This window comes from Narcine bancroftii, chromosome 6 (assembly GCF_036971445.1).
Source record: "Narcine bancroftii isolate sNarBan1 chromosome 6, sNarBan1.hap1, whole genome shotgun sequence".
NCBI lineage: Eukaryota > Metazoa > Chordata > Chondrichthyes > Torpediniformes > Narcinidae > Narcine > Narcine bancroftii.
The window spans coordinates 71263190-71272433 of NC_091474.1; positions in this window are offsets into that span (position 1 = coordinate 71263190).

Genomic DNA, 9244 nt, shown 5'->3' on the forward strand with positions numbered 1-9244 from the left:
TTAAGATACCTATCAGATTTTTATCAAACAAGGGAAAAGCCAGATTGGACTAGATTAGAATTAGATAAAATAGGGGAAAAGATACCTGAACACATATTATATAAATGGGATGAAAAATTGGTACAACATAGAAGTTCTCCAGTATTACATCATCTACTCAATATTTGGAAGAAGATTCATGTAGAAAGAAATAAAACAAATTATCAATTACCAAAACTAATTGAAAAAAGGGATCAAAAGAATAGAAAATTGTTTTTCGGGAAATAGATTATTATCCTTTGAACAAATGAAAGATAAATACAATATAACTCAAGATACAGTGCTGGCATATTACCAATTGAGATCCTACTTGAAGGACAAATTAGGAAGCAGTCTGAGTTTACCAGAGGGAAGTAACTTTGAATATGTGATTACAGATACAATGATAATCAAAAGATTTATAACAAATATGTATATTAAACTGCAAGAAAAGGAGAATGAGGAAACAAATGGTAAAACTAAACAAAAATGGGAACAAGATTTAAATATAAAGATAAAAAAAGGAAACATGGGAGAAGTTATGTTCTGGAACGATGAGAAATACAATAAATACGAGGTTACGTATGATACAATATAACTGGATACACAGGCTATACATTACACCTCAAAAGTTAAATAAATGGGACCCAACAGTATCTGATAGATGTTTTTGATGTAAAAAAGAAATGGGAACAACAATTCATGCAATCTGGACATGTGAGAAAGTAGAAAAATTTTGGGAAGATCTAAACCAAATATTAAATAAAATTACAGAAAACAATATACCAAAGAATCCAGAGATCTTCCTCCTAAGTAACATAAAAAATAAAGAATTTGGAATTGATTTGGATGGTGCACAAAAAAGATTTGTTAAGATAGCTCTAGCCGTAGCAAAAAAATGTATTATGTCAACCTGGAAATCGGAAGATAATTTGAAAATACAACAATGGTATATAGAAATGAATAAATGTATTCCATTAGAAAAAATAACATATAGTTTAAGAAATAATATTGAAATATTTGAACAAATATGGGAGCCTTACATGAAACACAATAGCGAAAACCTACCGGGGACATTCACTACCTAAATTAACGAAAGGAGAAGGAAATGAAAAGAATTGACTCAGTGGAATCTCTTGTTTATTTTTATTGAATGACAACATTGTTTGACTGGTTTAATGTATCCTAGATTTTGTACTTTAAATGGACGGGAGGTGGGGAGGTAGGTAGGGTGGGATGGGGGAGGGGGGGAGAAAATGGCACTTTATATATTTGAAAAGGAAAAAGTATGTATCATGGTTAATGTGGTTGATGGTGTGAAAAATAAATAAATAAATAAATAGATAGATGAAATGTAAAAAAAAACAAGAGCCCTTGGTGAGTGGGAGCCGGATGCCCTGGTCTCGGTGGCCAGCGAGTGGGTGACCCTTGAGCTCGACCCGGTTAAGCTGTCCGGCCCCACACAGGAGCGCGACGGCCAAGCTCCTCAAGGGGAGGTTTGGACTGAAAAGTCCTGACCGATGCCCAGATCCGCCGTGATGTTACCTCTGTCCTCCACCGCCATTCGAACTCTCCACCAATGGCTGGAGCCACACCTCGTGACCCATATTCAGTGCCGGAGATGGACCCTTCGTCGGGTGACCGGTGGGTGACGGTCAGTCCCCTCACCCTCTGCCGGTGGCTGGATTCCCGCCATACCCTGTCGTTTCTCCGCCATGGTGTCCGAAGACCACCGAACCTCGCCTCTTGCTGCTCCACCTTTTTAAATCCCAAGCTGCCCCGCCCCCTGCGCTAATTGGTCCGTAGTCTCCAGCCACTCAGATGGCCAGAAAGCGGCCAGTTCACGCGGCCATTCATCAATGATCATCCATTTTCAGAAGCCCACCAATTTCCCTGGCCAGCAGCTGATGTGCGTCCAGTGTTGAGCTCACGTGGGACGGTCCCTGCACTGATCAAAGCGCCCCGCAAAGGCCTGTCAAAATACCTCCTGGTCTTACAGAATATTTGTATAAACACGGCTGGAGAATAATATCAATAACAACATCTAGTTTCATGGCTACCAAAGGATGCAAGTTTTAGTTTTCATACCATCGTTGGCTTTTAGTCAAATATATTCATTTTATTTGGTACCTTGGTGCCAGAATTGACCCTTGATTGAATGATCTTCAGTGATTTGTATTGTGACTGAAAGGTGACAAAAACAAAGTGAAGCTGCCACTCTTTCATCCTTCCTTTCTCATCATGAATGAGGCCTTACCTAAATATTTTACTTGAATTGGATGAGATCATTGAATACCTTGTTGTAGAGATGGCAGACTGGCAATCCTGGAGACATAGATCCCACTGACTTTTGTGAAGAAATAGAAGGGATGTTTTTAAAGGATAAAATCAGGGTTCTCAAGGCTAGTTTTAGGTGTGTTAGTGTTGAATTGGAGATTTGATTTGCCTTAATGCTATTGGTCTTATTGATGATATTGTTCGGGAACCAATGTTTTAGTCACCAGAAGAAATTGACAGGACATGGAATTCAATGCATGGGGTCAACAAGGTATTGGAGCTTTGTGATACAAGAATGACTCTCTGATGCAGAGAAAGATTCAACTACCGACCAGGGTAACGCTTCGGAATAGTTTTATTAGCAAGATATCTTGGAGAGCGTGCCCAGCACCCAGGCTGAGCTTGCTCTGCTCACAGCAAGTTTTAACAGAGTTTATATACAATAAACGGGAGTGCATTCCTGCATGTGGGCTTCCTGTTGCGGTCAACCTGACAATAGTTTATCATTGTTGACATTTGGCAATAATTTAATCATTGTTTCACAGAATTCCAAAGCTTATCATGTCTGCAGATAAGCATGTCTACAGATAAATCACAACCTTCAGGTTCCCTGCCTCCACTTAAGCAATATGCAACTGACTCTTGTATGTTCTTGTAAGCAACTTATGGGTGAACCCTTAACCCTCTGTGTTCAGATTTTCCTCCACACTCCCTTACCCACAATTAGTTTCATTGCCTCTCAAATGTTAGAGATTTTAATTTTATTATTGCAATTAAGAACAATTGCATATCCCTTCAACTCTACCCTCATGGGCCAGTTATAGATGGTCTATAGTTCTAATAAATGGGAAGAAAACCCCTTGCACACATCTCATGGATATGAAGCCAAGGGTTTTAGATTCAAAGTTTCAGATTGTTTATGCACAAGAGCATAAACTGCTGGGTGTACCATATGTACTCACGTAATAATTGAGTTTTTTAGACCAATTTTGAGGGTCAGATTTGGGGGGTGCCCACATTAACACAGATCATACAGAAAATGTGTGATTTTTGGGTTAAAATTGGAGGGATTGACTATTACACGGGATCAACTATTACACGAGTGATATGATACAAGTTCTAAAGAGCAATATCTCTTAGATCAATGCGTCTATACCTAGATCCCAGGACACCATTTTGTTCAGAATGATATGGCAGCAGTCATATGGTAGCCACTTCACTTGCTGCAAGTTTCCTTCAAAAAAGGCACCCTGCAGAAGCCTTCAACAACAGTGGCAAAGTCTTTCAGTTTCCTTTTTTTGTTTTAGTCTTGGTGCTCAGTTCCCAGAAACAATATTTTCATATGTGTAACTATCAAGAAATACAGGTCCCAATCATCAGAATTGCATATTTAGGCTCTAATAATGTTTTACCTTTGGATTCTTGATCATACATTTAGATTTAACCATATAACCATTTACACAGCAGAAACAGGCCATGTCGGCCTTTCGAGTTTGCACCGGTTCACTTGAACAACTCCACTAGCTCAATCCTCCCACTCTCCACCAATATCCCTCTAACCCCCTCACCTCCATGTACACATCCAACCTTCTCTTAAATGATAGAAGGGACCCTGCCGCAACTACCTCATTCGGGAGATCATTCCATTCTGCCACCACTCTCTGAGTGAAGAAGCATCCTCTAATATTTCACCTAAAGTTTTGCCCTCTTACCCTTATCTCATGGCCTCTTGTTCCAACCTTCCCTGCCATCAGGGGAATGAGTCTGTTTATGTCTAGTCTATCTATTCCTTTCATAATTTTAAATACCTCCATCGTCCCCTCTCAATCGTCTACATTCCAATGAATAAAGTCCCAGTCTCCTTAATCTCTCCCTTGTTTATATTAATCTCAAATGTTCCTTTTATTGTCACATAATATATTACAACTGTAATATACATGATATACTTCAATGTCTGCCATGAGGCAAACAAAAAGTTGCCATACGCACTGCCCGGTGCCCCTAACAATAGGAGAAAGAGAAGCAAAGGAGAGGCCCTTCAGTCACTGTGTGTCCATGGTCTTTTCCAATATTTTTGTTGGATTTTACAGAAATAGAATACAAGTAAAAGCCATTAATCAAAGGTTATATAGAAAAAGGAAAATACAGAAGTAAAAATTACTGGTATATAAGAACATTAAAGCTATTAAAGCAATATCGTAACAGTCAAACAGAAAAAAAAGTACCTAACAATTACAACATATGGCTAATTGAAAAAGATTTTTTTTAAAACTATTATACTGTAGTGTGTTGTGAGCGAGCTTAGTGAAAAGACTAAGACAACAGGCTGTGAGCTCTGGTATCACAAATGACTTGATTTGAATATCTCACTGCAGCGTTTAAACCCTGTTCTGTTCTGCCCCTGACATTCCGCCGCTTGCGTCCCGTTGATGAAAGCACGTATACGACTTTCTGGCCTGGACTGGAAGAGATGGTCTCAACACTACAGGGTTCAAATAACCTCCCAATTTGTAGGTATCTAAAGAAATAATGTTTGGGAAGTTTAAATTCAAGATGTAGTTGTTTGAATGAAGCTAAATTATTATCAATAAATAAATCTAGAAAAGATTGGATACCCAACTCAAGCCATTAACAAAAAGCAGAATCTTGTGCAGAAGGTGGGAATAAAAGAATTAAGAAATAAAAAGAATTAAAATAAAGTAGGGCAAGCAAGTAAAAATCTATGAAATCCAAAAAATGTTCTAAATTGAAACCAAATTCTCAAAGTATTATTAACAATAAAATTATTGGATAATTTGGAAGCAGAAACAGGTAATAGCACTCCAAGTATTGAAATAAGAGAATATTTTCTTTAGTACAGTTAATTTCTAACTTCATCCAATTGGAAGCATCCATTCTGTCCTTATAATGAATCCAAAATATGATACATCTAACATTAGCTGCCCAATAGTAAAAGCTAAAATTAGATAATGCCAAACCACCTTTCTTTTTGAGGTTTTGAAGGAAAACTTTAAGATGAGGGTGTTTATTTTTCCAAATATATGAGGAGATAACTGAGTCAAGTGAATCAAAAAACGTTTTGGGAGCAAAAACAGGAACAGCTTGGAACATATATAAAAATGGGTAAAATATTCTTAATCACATTAACTCACCCAATTAAGGATATCGAGAGAGGAGGCCACTGAACTGAAGACTTCTTGACATAGTTCATTAAAGTAAGAAAATATTCTTTAAACAAATTATTATTATTTTTAGTAATAGTACCACCTACATAATTAAATTGATTTTAGGGTATTTTAATATGAAGGATAGTGTTGAAAGAGCCAGAGAATTCAATACAAACAACTCACTTTTCTGAAGATTTAGTTTGTAACCTGAAAATTTGCCAACCAGTGACAGAACGAATGGAGTCGAACAATCAGGGTCTGAAATATACAATAGCATATAAAGAAACCTTACGAGCACTCCCACCTCTTAAGATTCCAGAGATGCCATTAGATTGCTGAAAGGCCATCTGTTAATAAGGGCTAATACTGAGTCAACTAATATTGGCAAGAAAAATATAGCACAATTTATTTATAAATGGAATATTAAGTTATTATTAATAATGATCCACCTAGTTTGAGACATTTAATTGAATTATAGAATAGGATAAATGATGAGAAAGGTACACAGGGTAAAATTTCAGGTAAAACAACTTTATATCAAAATAAACTTTTTCCTTTTACTCTTAATAATCAATTTTTTAAAATATGGAATCAGAAAGGAATTAAAACAGCACAAGATTGCTATGAGGCTGGTTATTTTATTTCTTTTCAAAGAATGAAAAATATGAAATTCTAAATAATCCCTTTTTTTGTTATTATCAAGTTAAGGCTTCATTATTGGTAATTTTGGATGTACATTAAGATTACCAAGACAATCAAATTTTTAAATTTTGTTTACAGAAGGTGGTAAAAAAAATTATTTCTGAAATGTATAAATTTTTAAATGAGATAGTCATAAATTGAGATTAAAATGGGAAAAATATTTGGGAATTACAATTGATCAAAATGATTAGAGATCTATTTGCAAGGATAGTATGTCTAAGATTATTAATGTTTGACAAATTTTAGCGAGGGGGAGAGATAGGGAGAGTGTTGATATGGATCCTAGGCCAGGGGAATACTCCTCTTGTTGGGTGTGGATTGAGAGGGAAGTTTCCCTGATGACTACAAATGTGAAAAGTGCATCCATGTGAGGCTCCTGAGGCTTTGGCACAAGAGTTGGATAAACTCCAGAGCATTCAGAGGCAGAAGGTGTAATAGAGAGGAGTTACAGGGACACTATTACACCTAGGAGACAGGAAGAGAGTATTTGTGTAGCAGTTAAGAGAGGGGGAGGGAGAAGGAGCGGGCAGGTGGAGCATGGCCCCCCCAGTGGGTGTCCTTCTGAAAAACAAGTATACTGTTTTGGATTCTGTTGAGGGGGATGACCTACTGGGTACAAGCCATGGCAAGCAGGTCTCTTGCACGGAGTCTGGTGCTGTAGATAGGAAGGGAAGGGGGAAAATGAGGCAGGCTGTTGTGAGAGAGGATTCCTTAATTAGGGAGACAGATGAGAGGTTCTGCGGAGGAGATTGTGAATCCCAAACGTTGTGTTGCCTTCCAGGTGCCAAGGTCCAGGATGTCTCAGTTCAAGTTCACGACATTTTTAGGTGGGAGGGTGATCAGCCAGATATCGTGGTCCATGTATGGACCAATGACATTGGTGGGAAGGGTGAGGAGTTCCTGCAAGTAGAGTTCAAGGAATTAGGCATTAGGTTGAAGAAGAGGTCCTCCAGATCTCAAGATTCCTTCCCATGCCACATGCTGGAGAGGTTAGAAATAGGAGGATAAGACAGCTGAACGCGTGGCTGGGGTAGTGGGGAGGGCTTCAGGTTTCTAGATCACTGCGCACTGTTCCAGGGAAGGTGGGATCTGTACTGACAGACGGATTGCATCTGAACAGGAAGGGGATTAGTATGGGTAGATTTTTTAGTCTTGTCCTGATGGGTTTAAACTAGATTTGCAGTGGGAGAGGAACCAGAAGGTTAGAGCAGTTAGTGAGAAAGAGAAGGATAAAGATCTTGTGAGGACAAAAATCTAAGGTTTGTATGTGATAGAAATATTCTCAGATGTATTTATTTTAATGCATGGAGTATTGTTAGAAAGACTGATGAGCTTAGGGCATGGATTGACATTATTGCTATTAGTGAGACTTGGTTGCAGGAGGGGCAGAACTGGTAGCTCAATGTTCCAGGGTTCTGTGGCTTCAGACGTGATAGAGGGGTGAGAGATGAAAGGGGGAGGAGTAGCATTGCTGGTCAGGGAAAAGATCTCAACTGTGTGAAGACAGGACAACCAGGAGGGTTTGTCTTCAGAGGCCATGTGGGTGGAGTGGAGAAACGGGAAAGGTGTAACCATACTGATAGGGCTGTATTATAGACTGCCCAATAGAGAGAATTGGAGGAGCAAATCTGTAGAGAGATAGCAGACCGAAAGTTGAGATAGTAGGTGATTTTAACTTTCTACATATTGACTGGGACTCCCATACTGTGAAAGGGCTGGATGGCCTGGAGTTTGTGAAATGTGTTCAGGAGAGTTTATTAAATTAATATATGGAGGTAACAACGAGAGAGGATGCAGTACTTGATCTGCTAATGGGGAACAAGACAGGTCAGGTGACAGATGTATGTGTAGGTGAACATTTTAGGTCCATAATGTTATTTGCTTCATGTTAATTATGGAAAAAGGTAAGACTGGTCCTCATGTTGGGATTCTAAATTGGAGGAAGAAAAATTTTGAGGAAACGAGAAAGGATCTAGAAAAAGTGGTTAATATGAAGGTAAACCCGAAGGATTTCTACAAGTATATTAAGAGTAAATGGATAGTAATGGTCAACATTGGTCCCCAAGAGGATCAGAGTGGGCAACTACGTGTGCAGCCTAACATAATGTAGGAGATCTTAAACAGATTTTTTTGCATCAGTGTTTACTCACGAAATTGGCAGAGTGCATAAGGAAAGAAAGTCATGGAACACATGGAAACTAAGGTCGAGGAGGAGGCGCTTGCTGCCTTACAGTGAATAAAGGTAGATAAATCCCCTGGGCTGGATATGATATTCCCTCGGACCTTAAGGGAGACAAGTGTAGACATTCCAGGGGCCCTGGCTGATACTTTCAAAATGTCCTTCGCCGTGGGAGAGGTGCCAGAGTATTGGAGAGTAGCTCATGTTGTCCTGTTGTTTTAAAAAAGGCTCCAAAATGGAGGTGGGCACCATATCAAAGGCCAAATGACCTGTACTGTGCTGAAGTAGTCTCTGTTCTAACATGCATATTCAGTCTGCAGAGCTTCCAGTTACCCGCTGCTTTCATTCTCCATCCCACTCCCACTCACTCTCCCTCATCCATTTCCTCCCCCACTCCTCCTCCCACTCCCACAACCTCTCCATCTCCCATCCACTCCCTCTCCATCCCTGTCCTACTGCCACTCTATTTCCATGCTCTCCTGCATTGTTAAAATGCAGCCTTAAATTAGGAAGGGTAAAAATGCCTCATATTAACACATGCATATAAGGTGAAAAGGGGAAGCATTTCACACAGAGAGTGATGGGTGCCTGGAACGGACTGCTAGGAGTAGTGATAGGCAGATACAATTGTATCTGAGGCTTTTAGATGGACACATGAATACACAGGGAATAGAGAGTCAGAGATCACATACAAGTGCAGTTTTAGGATAACAGTTTTAGGGCAATTTTGAAATGATATTCAGCACAGATAGAAGGGCTGAATAGCCTATTCCTCTGCTGCACTGTTCTCTGCTCATCGGGCTGAAGTAAACTTGGTGACGCAGAATCCACATGCACCTGTGCGGATCAATCACAAATGCCACAGACTATGCAGCAGCCGGCAAATAGCCCTAGAGCAGAA